Source organism: Panthera uncia (genome assembly GCF_023721935.1).
Source record: "Panthera uncia isolate 11264 chromosome B2 unlocalized genomic scaffold, Puncia_PCG_1.0 HiC_scaffold_24, whole genome shotgun sequence".
Taxonomy (NCBI): domain Eukaryota; kingdom Metazoa; phylum Chordata; class Mammalia; order Carnivora; family Felidae; genus Panthera; species Panthera uncia.
The window spans coordinates 92,214,772-92,223,893 of record NW_026057580.1 but is presented as its reverse complement, the minus strand read 5'-3'; positions in this window follow the sequence as shown (position 1 = coordinate 92,223,893).

Here is a 9,122-nt window from a genome sequence, read left to right as displayed (position 1 = left end):
TAAAAACCACAATTACAGTTCAGCGAACTCCCCAGCTCCTTTTCACTGCTGACAAATTAACACACACATTTTAAACCACAAAGTTGAAAGAACAAACCTTTTGAAGTGATAATGACGTAATGATTACAATGTAACACTTTCTAAAAAGGAAATTCATTGCTAGTAGCTGTTTAAACTTCTGGGCTCTGATTTAAAACCCCCGCAATTCTTCCACAGAGAAGATGAGAACAATTTTTACCATCAACAGATTATTCTTTCTGAATTTTCATCCCTTTCCCTAAAAGAAATATAAAAATAAATTTAATACAGTCATCATTACGGTCGCCATTTTGTAATGAAACTAGGGAGTTGCCGAAAATTTTGAGGCACTAATAAGAGAGAAGTTCGAAATCTTGTTTCCCGTGAGGTTGAGCCCTGCCAACAAGGGCTTTGTCTTCATCCTCGCTCAGTCAGACATGGGGCCCATTCACCTCCTGAATGTCTCCTCTGATTTCCAGTTTTCCTGAGGCGCTGTGCCTAGAACGTGTACAAAAACTGTGCTGGACACCAACTGTCCTCTTCCTGAAGCGGATTTTCCTAATTTGCCTTTTTGCTTCCCAGAGGCATGGCTAGGTCGTCAGATCTCTTACTCTCCCAGGCCTGCTTCTGGGAATTCCGTTTTGGGCCAGTCCTTACCTCCTTTCTCAGCCTGCTCAGTGCCAAGTACCCCCAAAATGGCCACAGGGAGGCCTAGTTCTGCCTGCATCACACGCCAACGCCTGGGTGCCCTGGGACTGCGGGCCAGAGAAAAGAGGAGGAAACGGTAACTAGTTGATGCCGGGAAAAGAAAGGTGGACCGTAATTTCTCATGTGCCCTCTCAGGACCAGGCCCTGTGCTACCCTCTCATGTATTCGCTCAACTCTCACATCTGCCCTGTTGAGGTGAGTATCACTATTATCCACATTTCCCTGAGGAGGAAAGTGAGGCACACAGAGGTATAATAACTTCCCCAGGATCACGGGGCTACTACATAGGACTGGGATTCGAACCCAGGCAGTCTGCTTTCCCACCCCTGTATTCTCTGGCAAAGGGGCTGAATGTGAGCATAACCAGGAATGGACATTCTCTCTGGGGCTCTGCTGGGGACACACTGAACCATTTTGCCTCTCAGGACTCTGCAGTTTTTTCTGTTTCCATCATTACTGTTCCTCTCAGATTGATGCAATTTTTTAAAACTATTCTATTGTCTCCAGTTAGGTCATGATTAAACTGTTCCTCCCACTTGTAGCCTAAGGGTTAGTGTTGGCTTCATTATATTTTAATTTTAATAAACAAGCTTCTTTGTAGATGCAGACAACAGATTGGTAGTCGCAGGGGGTGGGTGGGCAGAAGGAGTGAAATGAGTGGAGGGAGTCAAAGTACAAACTTCCAGCTATAAAATAAATGTCATGGGGATGTAATATACAGCACAGTGACTATAGTTAATAATACTGTATTCAAAAGTTGCTGAGAGGGTAAATCTTCAAGGTTCTTACAAGGAAAAAAACCTGTAACTCGGTATGCTGACAGATACTAGCTAGATTTATTGTGGTGATTATTTCACAATATATACAAATATGGAATCATTATGCTGTATACCTGTAACATAAAGTTGATTAACCTGTAACTGATATAATTGATAGACAGCATATATCAACTCTATCTCAATTTAGAAAAAAGCAAATTCTTGTTATGATCTTCTACCAACCTGTTGATGTACTTACACCTGATGTGAATGAGTAAGGAATGGGGCATAGGGGAGGTGCAGAATTTGGGGGTCTGTAGGTACAGGAGCTATAAAGGCAAAAACAGGGGAAATGCAAGCTGATGATGCTAACAGATTTATTATTTGCAACCATTGAAATGTACGTTGAACTGTTCACTGCAATCAATGAAAGACACAGTCATTTTATTTTAGTTGATAGGAAAAGTACATACCTGTTGGGAAGAAAGAATTTCTTGCCCCCTTCAAGGTCCTTCCAGCCAGACTAAGAATCAAGCTGACATGAGAAGATTAACAGGAGAAAATTAATTTTAATTTAAGGCATATGAGGAATCCACACAGACATAGACATTCCAAAGACAGTCAGGCAGGATGAGGTATGGATGTCATTCTGAACTAAGGAGAAGTGGGTAGGGGTCTTCAAAGGGAAAGAATTCAATTCACGGGAAGATGAAAAAGAGCATATGTTGGGAAACAGATGTTTGCTCAGCTTCTCAGAAGCAACTGGGCCACAGAGGAGTTTGATCAAACAGGCCTTACGAGGTTCCTTCCTGTCTGCCAATCTAGCTCATGTCATGACATCATTATCTACGGGGAGAACTGTCTTCCTGGAGCAGGTCCATCTCACTTCGAGTAGGCACTTGTGGGGAAGCAAAGAGCGGTTCCCGAATCTCCTGGCTTTTCATATTTTTTTGGTTAATATTTATTTTGAGAGAGAGCAGGGTGGGGTTGGGTCAGAGAGAGGAGAGAATCTCCCGCAGGCTCAGGCTCCACGCTGTCAGCACAGAGTCCGACGTGGGGGTCCATCTCACGAACAGTGAGATCGTGACCTGAGCTCATATCAAGACACGTAACCAACTGAGCCACCCGGGCACCTGAGGCGTTTCATTGCTTTTTAACTCAAAAATAATTTTCATGCCAAAGCGGCCCATTTTGGCCCCCACACGTTGATAAAGTTTTCTATTTTATTTTCTTCACCACTAGTCGGTGGTGGCTAGGACCCCCAGGTGAGACTAGAAACTGGATTCAAGGTTTAGTTCAAAGGTCCCCTCCTCTCGGAAGGAATTTCCGGATTGCTCTTTGAACAGAACATCCCTGCTGTGTTCCCACACCGCTAACAGGAACTTTTATGACAAGACAAATCTGTAACATGATTTTTGTTTACAATCCTCTGTCTCATAGAGTAAGTCCCTTCCAAGAAGTAATTATACCTTATTCTTCTTTACATCCCTATGGCAGAGGGTATCTGGCATATAATAATACACAGCTAATGTTTATCTACTTACCTGTCAGGCATGGGGCTAAGCACTGTTCATAATGATCTCGTTTAACCTTCACAATAATTCTGTGTGGTACACTCTATTCTATTTCCACTTTACAGGTAACAACACTGAGGCACAGAGAGGTGAAGCAACTTGCCCATGGTCACATGGCTAATTAACAGTGACGGATGCATTGAAGCCAGGTAGCCCCGTGTCAAGACACTTCACACTGGGCACATTGCACTGTACAGTCTCTCTTAAAAAACATCTGATGATATGTTGACTCAAGAAAAAGACAACAGTCTTGCAAATCCATTGTTTTGCTAGTTAGGGAATGTTATAATGCTAAAATACCTAAGGGTACCAACGCTAGAATAGTTACCAAATGCTGATGTCTATAAGCTGTTTATCCATCTTTACTCAAAGCCAGCTAAGAGCATGTGCCTGCATATTATAAAACAGTTTACCTAAATGTTGGTTAAAGATCAAGGTACAGAGAAGCCTTAAGCTGAAGCCTTGTGAGCCAGGGCAGTTCTAGGTACTCTCAATGTAGGAGAACTCTTGGTATCTAAAAAGCAGCAAGATGGGGAGTCGTTAAGCATCTGACTTTGGCTCAGGTCATGATCTCATAGTTCGGGAGTTCAAGTCCCACAGCAGGTGACCTTGAGCCCTGCTTTGGGAGAAACACGCGCCCCGCTTCGGATGAGCCCCACTTCTCTCTCTTTCTCTCTCTCTGTCTCTGCCCCTCGTTCACTTGAGCCCTCTCTGTCTCAAAAAATAAAAAAAATAAAAGAGTAAAAAGCAGCAAGAGGGCACTGGACATTCGTGTGGTGAGAGGAAGCACTCAGAGAGGCAGAAGCACTGAAAGAGGAAGTCAGAGGCCCTGGGGACAAACTGCAGCTTCTTTACGTCGCTTGGGTTTTTTTCAGCAGTAGTCATCCAGCAGCTCGGTGTTTTGTCTGACATTGAGAAACGGTTTCTGAAAGAATATGGTAGCTGTTCTTTAAGAGACTGACCACAATGGCTAGAAATTAGGTTAAGTGAGCTTTTTTTAGTTGCCACGGACAGAGACACTCAGGTTACCTTTAGTGACCAGGGATTTGGATGAAGATGTGCCAGGAAGTCAGAAGAGGAAACAGTCACCAGTGCGCCGGTCCTCAGGGGCCACAGGGAAGGAGCACTGGTCAGGGTACACAGCAGGGCCAGCAAGCTTCTGGAGACTGTTACAGCCCCAACACTGGGGCCTCCTGTTCCCCCTCAATGACAGATCACCTTTGCTTCGTATGCTGAAGTTCTACTTCCTGCGGCGCCTGGGTGGCTCAGTCAAGTGGCTGACTTCAGCTCAGGTCATGATCTCACAGTTCGTGAGTTTGAGCTCCGCGTCGGGCTCTGTGCTGACAGCTCAGAGCCTGGAGCCTGCTTCGGATTCCGTGTCTCGCTCTCTCTCTGTCCCTCCCTGCTTGCACTCTGTCTCTCAAAAATAAGCATTTTTTAAAAATTGTTTAAAGTTCTACTTTCTGTCCTTGAGTTGGCTGCTTTCTTTTTCTTTTTTTTTCCTTTTCTTTCTTTCTTTCCTTTTTTTTTTAAAAAAATTTATTTATTTATTTTGAGAGAGAGAGAGAGAGGGAGCATGCGGGGAACAGGGAGGGACAGGGAGACTGGGAGAGAGAGAGAATCCTAAGCAGTCTCCACGCTGTTGGCAAAGAGCCTGACTCAGGGCTTGACCTCACCAACCATGAGATCATGACCTGAGCCGAGACCAAGAGTCAGACGCTCAACCCTCTGAGCCACCCAGGTGTCCCAGTTGCTTCTCTCTCGCTCTCTCTTTTTTTTTTTTTCTTTCCCACTTAACCCCATCCATTCTTGTGGTTTACATTCCAGCTCTCTGAATGAGAATTTATTTAGGGTGTCCTAACAAGGATTGCGAAAAAAATTTCAGGTCAACTAACAGAAAACCAAACTGGCAGTACCTTAAATCAATAGGGTTTTGTTATTTTTTTCCTAAAACAAGAGTCCAGAGGTTGGTGGTTGCAGACATTGGTCCAGCCGCTTGATGCTAACATTGACTCCTCAGGCTTTCTTTTTATTCTTCCATTTTTAGCTGTTGGCTTTTTTATCCTCAATCATGTTGCTTCGCGGTTGCAGGAGGACTACTGTATCATGAGTCTACAGTTCAGGCAGGAAGACTGGAGAAGGGTCAAGGCTAGCAAGTTCTCCTTTCGCATCCACCACATGCTCACATGCACACACACAGGCTTCTGCTTACGTCTTATTGACCAGAACCGTGTCACGTGACTACACGTAGCTGCCATGAAGGTTGGGAAGGTGAGTATTGAGTTTTATAGCCTCTGTGAGAAGACAGAAAGGTAGAAGGATCCTGAGAAACGTTATTAGCACTCAGCTAGTGAACAATTTCTGCCACAGTCACCATCTTACATATGGCGTCTCTTAGGCAATGCTTCAGGACAAGCTATCTACTAAAAGACTTTGCAGTCTATGGACAATTGCCTTTGAGTCAGGGGTTGATATGATAGGATTAGATGTAGCATGACAGCCTTCCTTGGAAGGGGGCTGTGTTCTGGGCAAGAACAAATGGTCTAAATTCTCATCAGTGACCCAACTATAGCTTAATCAACCATAAATTTAACTGTATCTGTTCTAATCCCACATCTATTCACAAGCTTGCTTTGTCATTCATATATTTATTCGATAAATATTTGTATAGTGATAGGTGCTTCTCAAGGTATAGCAGTGAAGAAAATAAGGAGCTTACTTTCTAGTGGAAGAGAGTGAGAATCTATGCTCTAATAACCTCGTTGCTCTCTTTGGTAATGATTACCACCATTTCAGTACTTATATATCTGGAGATATATATATTTACACACATATGGATGGTAATAAGTGCCGTGGTGAAAACGTAGGTAAGGGGCAGGATAGAGGCGATAGTAAAGTGTGAGAAGGTGGGGAAGTGTTAGCCATAGTTCCTAGAATAATTAGAATTGGAAATAGAATAGAATAGTTCATAGAATAATTGGAAAGTTTGTGGCCTTTAAAGGGAAACTGGCAGACCTTTCTGCTCTAGAGGAAAAAGGAAGGAAATACACAATGCCTGCCAGGAGCCCAAAGTGCATAGCTTGTGCTGCATACTCACTCTCTGTTCTCATTACATCATAGTTCTAGCATCTTAAATTATTTTATTTGGGCTATTAATTTCCTGTTTTGACCTATAAAATGCAGCCTTAGCTTCTGAGTGCCACTTCAGTTCACACTTGGCTTTGGACTTATTCACCCCTTACCCTACATTGGGTTTGTTTTGTTTTGGTTTGGTTTTTGGCTTTAAAAACTCACCAGAGGACATAGTGGGGACCAACATATACTTGGATGTTCAAGGATATACTTGGATAGGCACAAGATTTTTACCAAGGAAACTGGCACTGCTCATTTGCTTTCTGTGTGGCTATGTAAGATTTATATACTGGGTTTTAAAATATATTTTACTGATCATCCTCTTACCTCTCATACTAGCCTGTGAGTCCCCATGTCCCAGTTTTGTCCAAATGAATTCCCTCTTATCTTGCAGGTCATGATTATAACTTCCTTAAGAGAGAGTTTCCTTCAAACTTAGTCTAAACTAAGTTTCTGTTTACTCACCTGTAAATCCACTGGTCTCCTTGATAAGGATGACCACAATTTTAGTACTTAGTTATGTGATAGTTTGATCAATGCTTGTTTAATCGCTCATAGACTGTAAGCACCATGGGCGGGGGGCATATCGGTCTTATTCAGGTCTGTACCCTGGTGCATAACAGGGTTGCATAGACATAATGGCACTCAATAATATTTAGTGAATTAATAAACTTCTTTAGTCTCCAAGCGGCTAGCAAGGTGCCTCAGAAGGATAGGTACTATGGTGGATGCTGACTTTGAAGCTCTGATCATATCCCCCTTTAGGAACAGAAGACTTAGCCCCATCCCTCCTTGCTGCTGGGAGTAGTGCTGGCAAAACCCTTTAACTGTCAGCCCTCTTTGGATAATGCCTCAGTTAAAGAAATGGACAAGCTCAAATCATGTCTCCTTCCAGGGGTGGTGTGTATCCAACCACCAATCAATGTTGGGAGGTGAAGGCCTAGCCACTCATATCCACTCATGATCCTTCCCTCTCAAAGGCCATCCCAGCTCCCAGAGGTCCCCTGAAGCCTTTGTTAGGATGACATCACAGATCAATCTCTCCCTCTGCTCAATCCTGTTTCCTCCCTCTCCCTTTCACAGAGGTTGATCCCAAGAGCATACAACAGCGTGTTTTGCATGCCAATCTTCCCTGCTGGGTCCATTTCATGGATAGCCCAACCAGTGATGGCTACTAAAAAATAGTTACTGAACTGGATTATGTTTTGTCCTACTCCATAAACCCCTACACAGCAAAGATCAGTTCTTATTCATCCTTGCATGCTTGCAATGACTAGGTGCCTTTCATATAGTAGTGCTAATGTTTGAATGTCTGCGCCCCCCCCCCCCCGCCAAAATTCAGATGTGGAAATTCTAACTCCCAAAGGGGATGGTATTAGGAGATGTGGCCTTTGGGAGGTGCCTAAATCACGATGGAAACATCATGAATGGGATTAGCACCCTTATAAATGAGGCTCCAGAGAGTTCTCTCCCTCTCCCAACATGGGAGGGCACAACTAGAAGTCTCTAACCCAGAAGAGTGCCTGATAATGCTGGCACTTTGATCTTTGACGTCAAGCCTCCATAATGTGAGAAGTAAAATTCTGTTGCTTATAAGCTATTCAGTCTGTGGTTTTTTGTTAAAGCAGCCCAAACAGACTAAGACAGCGGGCATCATAAATACCAAGCAAAATATTCCCCCAAACTTGGTCTAGATGGAGCTGAAGCATTCCTATTCAAAGTATGGTCTCAGAGTCAGAGGTCCCGGGCAATCTCTGTGTATTCTGTTACAAATGCAGAAATCTCCAGACCCAGCTGAATCAGACCAGTTAAATCAACCTGCATTTTAACAAGATCCACAAGTGGTTCATATGTTCATTGAGGTTTCAGAAGTCTCAGAGCTAAGGCATTTATTAAGGTAAATAAAATGATCCTGTTAATAATTCCTCTCTCGTTTGTAGAGCATCTTTTTTTTCTCTCTAAAATATTGCTTAATGCTAGCATAATCAGGCATTCTTTCACTCAACAAATACCAACCAAGTGCCAGACTTCAGGCAGACGGAGCTTACATTCTAAGAGGAGAAAATAAACATCAATATAGGAGAAATGCCCAGTAATAGGTGATGTGGTCAGGGAGGAAAGAGGGCGGATCACACGATGAGAGGTTGCTTAAGAAATCGCTATGTGATATTTAATTGCTGAAAAGATAACACAAGTTGTTTTTCCTCCAAAGATAAAGTAGTTCTCGGCCAAGTCAATTCGATAACGGCTGTCTACACAAACCATTTCACCATTGAAGCTTTAGCTTCCTCGAATAGAAATGCAGAGATTAGAGAAGGCCTTTAAGGCTCTTCGCGTTCTAAACTCTCAGGCTTCCAGACGCCTTGATGGTGAAGTCTAACAGAGTAAAGTTAGGATTGTGGCTGGGTTGTGGCCTCAGGAAAAGCTCTGCAACCCCAGAACACTGCAAAAACAGGAAGAATAATCGCGGAAGGTGGTGCCGAATCGAAAGAACGTAACCTTTGGACTCAAGTTCCTCACAAACCTGTGGGCCGTTGTCAGGACCACAGACTTCCATGTCCTTAAGGCCGAGCGTCCTTGGAACCGGCCTCTTCCTGCCTTCCGGTCCTAGGCTTGCCTACTAGCCAACGCCCGGTTCGGCACTAGGGGTCCTGCCTTCCCGGTCAGGTCCTGGTCCTCAGCCCCCCAGGCCGCATCCTGGCCCCGCCCCCCGCCCTCTCTTTCCCCCGCCTCCCGCTTCCCCACCCTGCCTCCTACTCCCCGCCCTAGCCCCCACTGCCCCGCCCACGCCCGGCTTCCCCGCTCTATCCCGCTGCCCAGTCCACGCCTGGCATCCCCTCCCTGGCTCCGCCTGCCTTCCCAAGGCCCAGTTTCCCCGCCCCAGTCCCGCCTTCCCGCCCTATCCCGCTGCCTGGCCCACTCCTGGTCTCCC